The sequence below is a fragment of the Bidens hawaiensis genome, unplaced genomic scaffold (assembly GCF_021521415.1).
Source record: "Bidens hawaiensis isolate Kalapana, Puna unplaced genomic scaffold, B.hawaiensis_p1.1 tig00011693_1, whole genome shotgun sequence".
Taxonomy (NCBI): Eukaryota; Viridiplantae; Streptophyta; class Magnoliopsida; order Asterales; family Asteraceae; genus Bidens; species Bidens hawaiensis.
In genome coordinates, this window is record NW_027491925.1 from 327,574 (window position 1) to 337,550 (window position 9,977).

Below are 9,977 nucleotides of genomic sequence, written 5' to 3' on the forward strand. Positions count from 1 at the left end.
AATATAACTAAGAACACCCGTAGTGGGCGTTTCCCACTCTTAAACGGCGTTTCCCACTCTTAAACGCCGCCCCCTCTTTCCGAAACACTGCCCTCAGCGCGTTTGGGCTTTAAAAAGTCTCCCAACATATTTTACACAACGCTTCGAAAAGAATGTGAGGTCAAATTTGTTTCCAGCCAATAAAGAAGAGGGTGATGGGTGGGGGAGCTTTACCCCTCCACGGCTCCACCACTACAGATGATCTAACGACGTATGGTTAAAAACTGTTATCTACTTTAGGTTATAAAGAAGTCTATATTATTCTTTGGCGGTCAAAGAAATATATAAATGTTTATAAAAATACAAGCAATGTGGTGTGCTAGTAGTACAAATAGGCCGAAAAAACAAAATAGCAGGTTCTATGGTAGACTTGGGGCGAAAAGCATGATATATTTAGTGGCAAAACTTGAATGAAAATGCAGGGGTCTAGACCATGCATTGAACCCGCTGTTTTATCGGGTCACATGTTGGACCGATAAGACCATGCTGGATTAGATGCAACACCAGTTATCCCGTTACATAGCGCGGGAAATATTCGTGGGAGAACTAATTACTACCACTTATTTGGAATTTTCCCTAAGAAGTGTTCATGTCTCTTTTTTTTTTCGTTAGATTTACTTCTTAAATTTATAAATATTTACTAGGGTGTCGTTTCCATTTACGATCCCTAACCAAACCTTTATGAACTTCATTCTAAAATGAATGACACCTATATGAATCTGTTCGATGCAAATACATGCATTTTTAGTAGTGCGAATATAAGTACAATACATAGTAATATTAGCATCAATGGGAGGGAGGCATTCAGGGGCGGACCTACACTATAAGTGTAGGGGTCAACCGACCGATGTGAAAGTTTATTTAGAGGTATGTATATGGTAAAATCCTAACCAATCTTTAAAAATTTTGACACAGACCTTCATCCGACCCTGTAAAATAGGGTCCGCCATTATAGCCATTTCATTCCTTCCGGTGGCGAAGCTTGAGCTAAGACAACAGGGGGGCCGGACTCAAAATGTATACATGTTTCACAAACGGAGGAGGCCGGGCTATCATTTTCGGCCAAAAATGACTAAATTTACACTACGTATAAACATGTAAAAGCTAGCGTCGGATTTTCATGACATGTTTACACGAAAACAAATTTTGCCAACTGTATACTCAAATAACCCTATATGCGCATATAATCACGTAATAAAAAGACAATTGCTTTAACATGGATTTGTGTGACCAAACGGATCGACATACATGTCTACGGTCAAAGGCTTGCATGAACAAGTTTGAATCTTACTATTCATATTGCTTTTGTGATTAAAAACCATTCATTTACCCATCTACGTGTGACAAGTTTATCAATTTCCTTCTTTCAAGGTTTTATCAAATTTAATTATCGACGCATCATGCATCCTACCTTCATTTTACACACATCTTAGATCATCACGAATTAAACCCTCAACAAAGAAAACACAAGCACATAAATTATTAACTATATATAAAAACACAAGCACATAAATTATTAACTATATATACTCATACATATAGCTGTATAGTATTGTTGTCTCACTTTGTTTTGGGACAATAAGTTTATATGCATTAGAACTTGTTGCTAATCATCATGGACCTGATTGATATTAGAAATATGACTTGTCAACTCAAGCGACCAAATTATAACCTTAGAAATGAGAGGGAAGATCGTTGTTCGTTTCAACAAAATTAAGAAGATAACCCCATATAAATAAAATGCTCACATATCTAATCATAAAGAAACATCATAAAATTTTGAAAAAGAAACATCTAAAAGAAAATGTTCATTTCGATGCAAATTATTAAGATCGTCCCATATTTCATGATCCTTGTTCACATATTTAGTTACTACAAATATAGGATCATTAAGGCTGATCGATCTATATGGCTTGTGCGATGTGTTTTACTGTATCATCAACTTCATCATTTGGTAGTACACTTGGATCAAGTGAAGCATATGCTAGTAGCTCTTGGTTGCATTGTAGAAACTTCATTTCTTCTTCGTCCAAATTCACCCATGCCTCAATTCCTCCATAGCATTTTGTGTCCATTAGGGTCACAAGATTCATGAACACATTCACACCTTCGCCTGCAATACCAGTCACCCAGCCCGGCTTTCCCCAACCAAAATCAACATCATAGTAGCCCATGTTACACCAACTTGTGAAACTATAGATGTCTATCGGCCCTATCGACCCAATATCTCCATTTTCTCCAAGCAATTTCTTCATTGCAATGTGCCCTTCATCACCCTGTGCTTTGTTCACAAACTCAGCGTCTACTTTAGCAATGCTTTCACGCACTTTATTCACCAAATCATGCAAAGTAGTCTCTTCACTAGCTTGGTACACTGCCGTCGAGATCCAAACCAGGTTACTGATGAAGTCTTTAGAGGATTCTGTTGCAAGTTTTCTGCGAAGATTTATAGCATGGGTTAAAAGTGAAGTATTCTGAAAACCACGTGCTTCTTTAGATGCAGCAAGTAAACACTTCCATATCAGAGTAGATACCACCTCAACTCTTGATGGTTGTTTAACTCCATTTCTTGTTGCCTCAGCTTTTAGTTTGGCTATGGCATTCGAATCAAAAACAAATCTTTTTGTGCTACACTTGCCATGCTTTAAAAATGAGTGAAAAACTCCCACTGATATGTCTCTAAGCCACAAGCTTTTTGCAGGGAAAATTGAGGATGCAGTTAAGTTTGGGTAAATGACTTGTTCTCCACAAGCCATGCTAGCCCATCCTTTTAGAAAAGTATAGAGTGCAGCCCCATCAAGGATATTGTGTGAAATACACAACCCGATAGCGATTCCACCACATGTGAAAATGTTCACTTGAATGTTTGTTACATGAACACCGGCATTAGATCCATCAAAACTAGGTTCAATTGGAAAGAATCTCATGAACAATCGGTGGTCAGGTTGACGCAAAAAGTCGTCACATCGACCGTGAACCAAAGCTAAGACATAATTAGCACCAACATCGTTACAATAAATCGAGAGATGGTCCTGTGTCGTTCCAGCAAGCGGGTAAAACTGAGTCAAGGTTTTACTCAATGAGTTCTTTAGAAGAGCCGATCTTTCTAGTGCTTGGAAGACGTTGTCGCCATTGTGATTAGGGTAGTACAAGATGATTGGTACGTAAGGAACGATAACGAATTGATCTAGGATACAAAGATTGAATGTTTTCAAGTGAGGTGGTGTTGGGGAAGATGGTTTAATGTTCTCTCTGGAAATGACTTCCACTTCCATACCGAAAATTGGTTATTGCTATATATGGGAGATAATTAGTGTAGAAAGGATGGTTATAGCAGCCCCCCAAAGGCCTTTTTATAGCTTGAATATCTTGTGTAAGTAACTCAGTTCATAATCAAATATATTTATTACAAGATTAAATTTTAAGTTGAAAGTTTAAACCATCAGGATTCTTGTCAGTAATATATTGGTGTATTAAACTTATCAATTAACTTATATGTTATTAATATATAATATCCCGAATGAATAATATAGTATCACATGGTATTTTTTTTTAAATATTCGATTGGAATAAATGTTTAAAGGCTTATGTGCATCATCAAATGGAATAAAAAAATAATACTACAGCATCTTTGCACTTTGAATTTCTAGAAACCTTTTCAGTTTGTTTTAAACTATTTTCTTAGTAAGTTTTAGATAGTTTCATGTTGGCAAATATTTATCTTAATAAATTATTAATTGGACAATCCTATAACTTATTTTAAAATTTTAGCATATTTAAAACAACGTTTATTTGGTCATAAAACCCGAATGTTGTTAAAACAAGAGCGTGGTGGTGACGAGTCGACACGAATTTGCATGATCAGTATCACCTACGTACGTTATATTACCATAATTAAACCCAAAGAATAAATTCGTCAAGTTAACATATAAAAAAATAAACATATTTAAAACAATGTTTATTGATGTGTGTAAATGAATGTATAAAATATGAAACTCACACAAACGGTTTTAAAAACGAATCACATATGGTTTGAAGTTGGATAATGAGACTCAAGATGTGATATTGTTATTTTCTTTGCTTGAGAGTTGATCTGGAACTGTAATGGCCACTACTAGTTCTACGAGGGCCGATGGTTTGACATTTGAGGGGGTCCGAAACATTGTGTTGGGTGAAGACGTTCACCGAAAAAGCACGAGTGGCGGATCATATGCTGATATGTTCTATGCTGGCAGGGGAAAGGAAAATAATAGGAGCAGTGGGAGTCGAGGGAGGAGTTCGTCTAGAATTCGAAAGAATGTGAGGTGTTGGAGACTTGGAGGTGTAATGAAGTTGGACATGTTAAGAGTGATTGTCCAAACAAATTACAAGTATAGGTTGCTGAGGTGAACACTGATGAACAGGTTAATGAAGGCGTTAGTGATGACGAAACATTATTTTGAAGTGTTAATAGCATGGTGGACTCCTGGGTCATGGATTCCGGATTTTCGTTTCACGCTACGCACAATGAGGAGACGATGGTGAATCTAAAGGTCGGTAACTTTGGGAAGGTATGTATTGCAAATGGTGATGTTCTTGATGTTACGGGCTTGGGTAATGTTAATTTGGTAACTCCATTGGGAACCGTTTGGAACTTGAAGAATGTTAGGATTATTCCATCGTTGAAGAGAAGACTTATCTCTGTTAGTCAACTGGATGAACTAGGCATGGAAGTAAAGTTTGGTGGAGATAAATGAAAGGTAACTAAAGGTAGTCTGGTTATTGTAATCGTTTTATAGTAAATTATATAAAACTTCGATTATTTATATATTTATTTAATGTGTCTGGTTATTGCTCGTGGAAACAGGTGTGGTTCATTGTACATGGTGGAAGTGCCTACTGCGGGAAGTGTGAACGTCCCTCAAAACAAAGTCGGGTTCGCTAAGTTTAAGGGGAAAAATAAGGTTCAGTTTGCAAGAGTGAAGCCTGGTGCCAAGGTGATTCAAGCTGAGTGGGGTCGAAGGTCTAAAACAGGTATGGGTTTTGGTGACAATGGGAGTGCGGGTTGTGTTCCGAGAACTGTTACAAAACAACGTTGGGTTTTGAAGACTGTTATTATGATTGATAAAATCTCTCTCGGTGAACACTTGCTGAAAGAGGAGAGTGGTACTAGTTCTCAGAATATCTCTGGAATTGGTGGATCGTGTGTATCTGAGATAGAGAACGAATTAGTTTTGGCTGATGAGTTGGGGCTCGGTGGTACTTCAACTAGCCCTTCTGTTACTTGATGTTGAAGGGGTTGATGTAACTAGGAGGTAAGTCTTAGCTTGTTTATGGGAATTGGATGCTTGGAAGGCTTGGTAATAAAGATTACTGATATTACTGATGACATTGCTTTGTACTTGAATGGCGAGCTGGAGGTTATCGCAAGACCCCCAAGTGGGAGATTGTTAAGTTTAGTGAAGGCCTTTGAGTCAGGTTTATTGGTTGACGTTTAGAGACAGAAGGGGGCGACCCATTTAATTATGGAGGATGACCCATTTGACGTTTTCTTGGTCCCTAAGTCATTTAACTTAATTTTTCTCTATATATATCATACTCATGCATTGTAATCTTTGTATTGTGCTTAATAAAATTACACTAGTTGCAGCCCGTGGACGTAGGTCTCCTTAACCGAACCATGTAAAATCTTGTGTCTCTTATTTATTGCTTTCGTTTGTGCGTGTGTGTTTGTGTTTTCGTTGCGTACCGACTCTGACAAAAACATATATAATCTTGAACGTAGTAAAATGATAATTGCATTAAATGGATTTATGTGATCACACCGGAGTCGAGTGAACCACTTAGATATTTAGAATTTGGTTAACCGCTTGAGCGTGAGCTTGATTTTGAGTTGGTGATTACATGAACCAACTCGCATAACCAAGTACAACACCCGACTTGCAGCTAAATGATACATGCATAAATATAAGATCGATTTCGCATAAGTAAACGCTCTGGGGTGAGAATCGAAATCCTTGTTATTGATAACTAGTTTTTAACCCGGCGTGTTGCGCTGGACAGGTTAGATAACTCATTACCATTTGTTTGGTCGGCAAAACCAACCAAATACGACCTATCCCGCGAGTTGGTAAAACTCGGGCATTGGTAAAGCCTAAGCGGTTCCAGACATTGTGACGGCGAGTCGAAGCGAATTAGTCAGTTTTGGTTACGTTCGTTATCATTCCAGAATTAAACAAAAATATTAATACAACGTGGGCGTTGGTAAACACCTAATGTTGCTTGTCCCGGGCGTTAATGACGAGTCGAGGCGAATAACCGTAACACCACAAACTATGTAACTAATTTGATCTTATTGAATAAGGAGATGATCATGAGATTTCATTTTTGCACCTTGTACTTATAGTGCAATGTTTTGTACTATTTGAATATAGTGATTTTGTTCAAAGCAATTTTTTTATTGTTTTTGTAAGTGTGTATTGGCTATTGTTACACAAAGTATAAAAGACAATAATCAACAAATAAAAAAGATCACTAAGTGGTGTACTGATTACCGTCCTATTTAATCACCGTTTTCCCTTCACTCTTTCATCAAATCCTCAAAAGAACCTTACATACTTTCAAATCAAATGCAGTTAAAATCCTGTATAAATTTATGTGGCTATGTATAGTTCATAAACTATGTTTAGATTGTTCAAATATATATAAACCAAGTGAAAGACATATTTTAATATGTATTAACAATACACCTGTCATCCACACGTTGGGTTAAAAAAACACCGTGACACAAAAAAAACCCAACAACGTTTCATTCCTTAGAGAAACACTGTGACACCTGTAAAATGATCTTGTGCGTGTGTGTTTGTGATATCCCTGCGTACCGAGTCTGGCAAATACCTAACATATATAATCTTGAACGTAGTAAAATTATAATTGCATTAAAATGGATTTATGTGATCACACCGGAGTCGAGTGAACCACTTATATATTTAGAATTTGGTTAACCACTTGAGCGTGAGCTTGAGTTGGTGATTGCATGAACCAACTCGTGTAATCAAGTACAACACCCGATTGCATGAACCAACTCCCCATATGATTAACAACGTTGGGTTAAAAAAACACCGTGACAACTGTCATCCACTCGAAGCTGTGTTGCCAACCGGTAACCAAGATACAACCTAACAACAACACCATTCGGCCAAAGCTAAAGTTATTTTTCAAACATGAAACAGATATAACATATACAAAACTCAACAAACCCATTTATGGCACCAAACTTCTCTTTTATACTAATTAGATAATAGATAATTGGAATGTAATTAAGTTGATTAGAAATAACCCATATTCATAACCATGTTATCCTTGACCTATACAAAACCTTATTAGACACAAACTAGGAGAAAGTCTAACACAAAACACCCTAAGTTTGTAAGTACGACATTTACTAACAACTCCCTCCCCCCCCCCCCCCCCCCCGGCGGGCATGTACACAAGACTTATAATAACAGGCCGATCATTGTTCATTGCCAGCAAGATTATTAAGAAAATGCTCACATATTTAGTCATAAAGAAACATTTCATTCAGATTGAAATTATGAAGATAGTCCCATATTATTTCATATTTAATTATTACATAAAAAGGATCATTAAGGGTGTTTTACTAAATCTTCAACTTCATCATTTGGTAGTACACTTGGATCAAGTAAAGCATATACCAGTAGCTCCTGGTTGAATTGTAGAAACTTCATTTCTTCATCCAAATTCACCCATGCCTCTATTCCTACATAGCATTTTGTATCCATTAGGGTCACACGATTCATGAACACATTCGCACCTTCTTCTGCAATACCATACACCCAACCCGGCTTTCCCTAACCAAAATTAATATCATAGTAACCCATGTTACACCAACTTGGTGAAATTATAGATGTCTATCGGCCCTATCGACCTAAAATCTCCATTTTCTCCAAGCAGCTTCTTCATTGCAATGTGCCTTTCATAACCTTGTGCTTTGTTCACAAACTCAACATCTACTTTCGCAATGCCTTCACGTACTTTTTTCACCAAAGCATGCAAAGTGGTCTCTTCAGAAGCTTAGCACAGTGCAGTCGAGAGCCAAATCAGGTTACCGATGAAGTCTTTAGAAGATTTTGTTGTGAGTTTTCTGCGAAGATTTACAGCATGGGTTAAAGAGAAGTAATATGAAAACCGCATGCTTCTTTAGATGCAGCAAGTGCAAACTTCCATATCATAGCTAACACCACCTCAACTCTTGAAGGTTGTTCCACTCCATTTCTTGTTGCCTCAGCTTTTAGTTTGGCTATGGCGTTCGAACCAAAAACAAATCTTTGTTGATCAATTCCTCATGGTGATAATGGAAAACATGAATAATATGATAAACCTATAATTATATGTGTACCTGTTATAGCATAGAGAGTAACAACCACATCGGAGAAGGATATAGATGACATAGTTGTCAGCTTGATCGAGTTCCCTTTAGGATGTATAGTTAAGGATGGTGTAAGGGTTCTTGACAGGAACCCAGTTTAAGAGAGAGGAGGCACACAAAATTGTATGTATGTGTGATTTTAGGTTATGATGGTATTATATATATATATATATATATATATATATATATAGAGAGAGAGAGAGAGAGAGGCAGAACTACAGGGGGTTCAGGAGGGTCCATTGACCCTCCGGCCGGCCACCCTATCATAGTCGAGATTGATGGGTTTTTAGAGTTGACCCTTCTTATTTTCAGAATATAGCGGCTGAAATGTAGAGTAAAAAAGTGACAAAAGTGTATATGTGATTTCATTTTTCCGATTGCCTCCCGGACTTGCAGAGTTGCAGGTGTTGAAATACGTGAAGAAGAAAGGAAGTGAGGAGTCCTTTTAATATTTAATAATTTATATTTGGGTTAAATTTTGTTTTGGGCCATTTAAGTTAAACCAAAATATACTTTTATTTGTCACATTAACAACTTCCGGTTATTTATTTATTTTGACCGAGCATGAGTTATGCTTTACAAATGTCAAGTGCTAAACAATTAATAGTGAAGAAGATCTTCCACTTGTGATTAGTATTTAGTAGTAGGGGGTTTGGGTTATCTAGTAAAAACCTAAGTTTGAATCTCACTTGTGTCAATTTTGGATGGATATTGGTAATGAAGGATTTGAGCTAGCTCTTGTGCAAAGATTGTCAGTTCGAACCCGGAGTCCACCCGTGTTTTCGTCTCACCGTGTGTTATGCCAGAGAGTTCTGCTCTTGTAGTCTTGTGGTGCTCAACGACTATCAAGTGACAGTCAGCGATATGGTTTCCCATGAGAACGCCCAAGCCAGACTCTGAAATCAACATAGTTTGATCATAATGGAACATCGGGGCTCTTCAAATTCAGAAAGCGAAGGATCATTGCATTTTTTTTTAGAAAATTATTATATGCATTTAGTTCAGATTTAAAATAAATTGGAAAAACATTAGGTTTTTTAATTTATTTGAACAATTCTTTTTTTTTTGTTTTAACTACATTAGATTACTGCTTTTTTAGATATAATAACATATTCAACCGATATTAGTGAAGTTAAAAAAAGTTTCATTGACCCTCTGCTTAAAATTATCTGGTTCCACCACTGTATATATATACACACACACATACCCAAGGGGAAACCCTTTATTAGTTAATTATAGGTATTATGGCCCATCAACAATTTTTAAACTAATATATAATAAGGTATAGTTAATATTTTTATCTATTATAATATAAATGATTATAATGGCAATATATAAATATATTATTCTTGTATTCTCGTACTTGGTCGAGTAATCATTTATTATGAGTATTAGATAAGCCTGATCAGGAGTTAACACTCATTTTAGCTTTAAACTTAAACTGGAGCAGAGAAATACAAGCATTGAATTGAACATCAGTTCAAGACCCCATTAATCATACTGCCGTCCT

At 36.7% G+C, this 9,977-nt stretch overlaps 1 pseudogene; it reads right to left on the reverse strand.

The window, feature by feature from the left end:
* Positions 1–1,798: 1,798 nt before the first annotated feature.
* On the reverse strand, positions 1,799–3,496 carry LOC143538795 (epi-neemfruitin B 7-O-acetyltransferse L7AT pseudogene; annotated as a pseudogene).
* Positions 3,497–9,977: the final 6,481 nt, after the last annotated feature.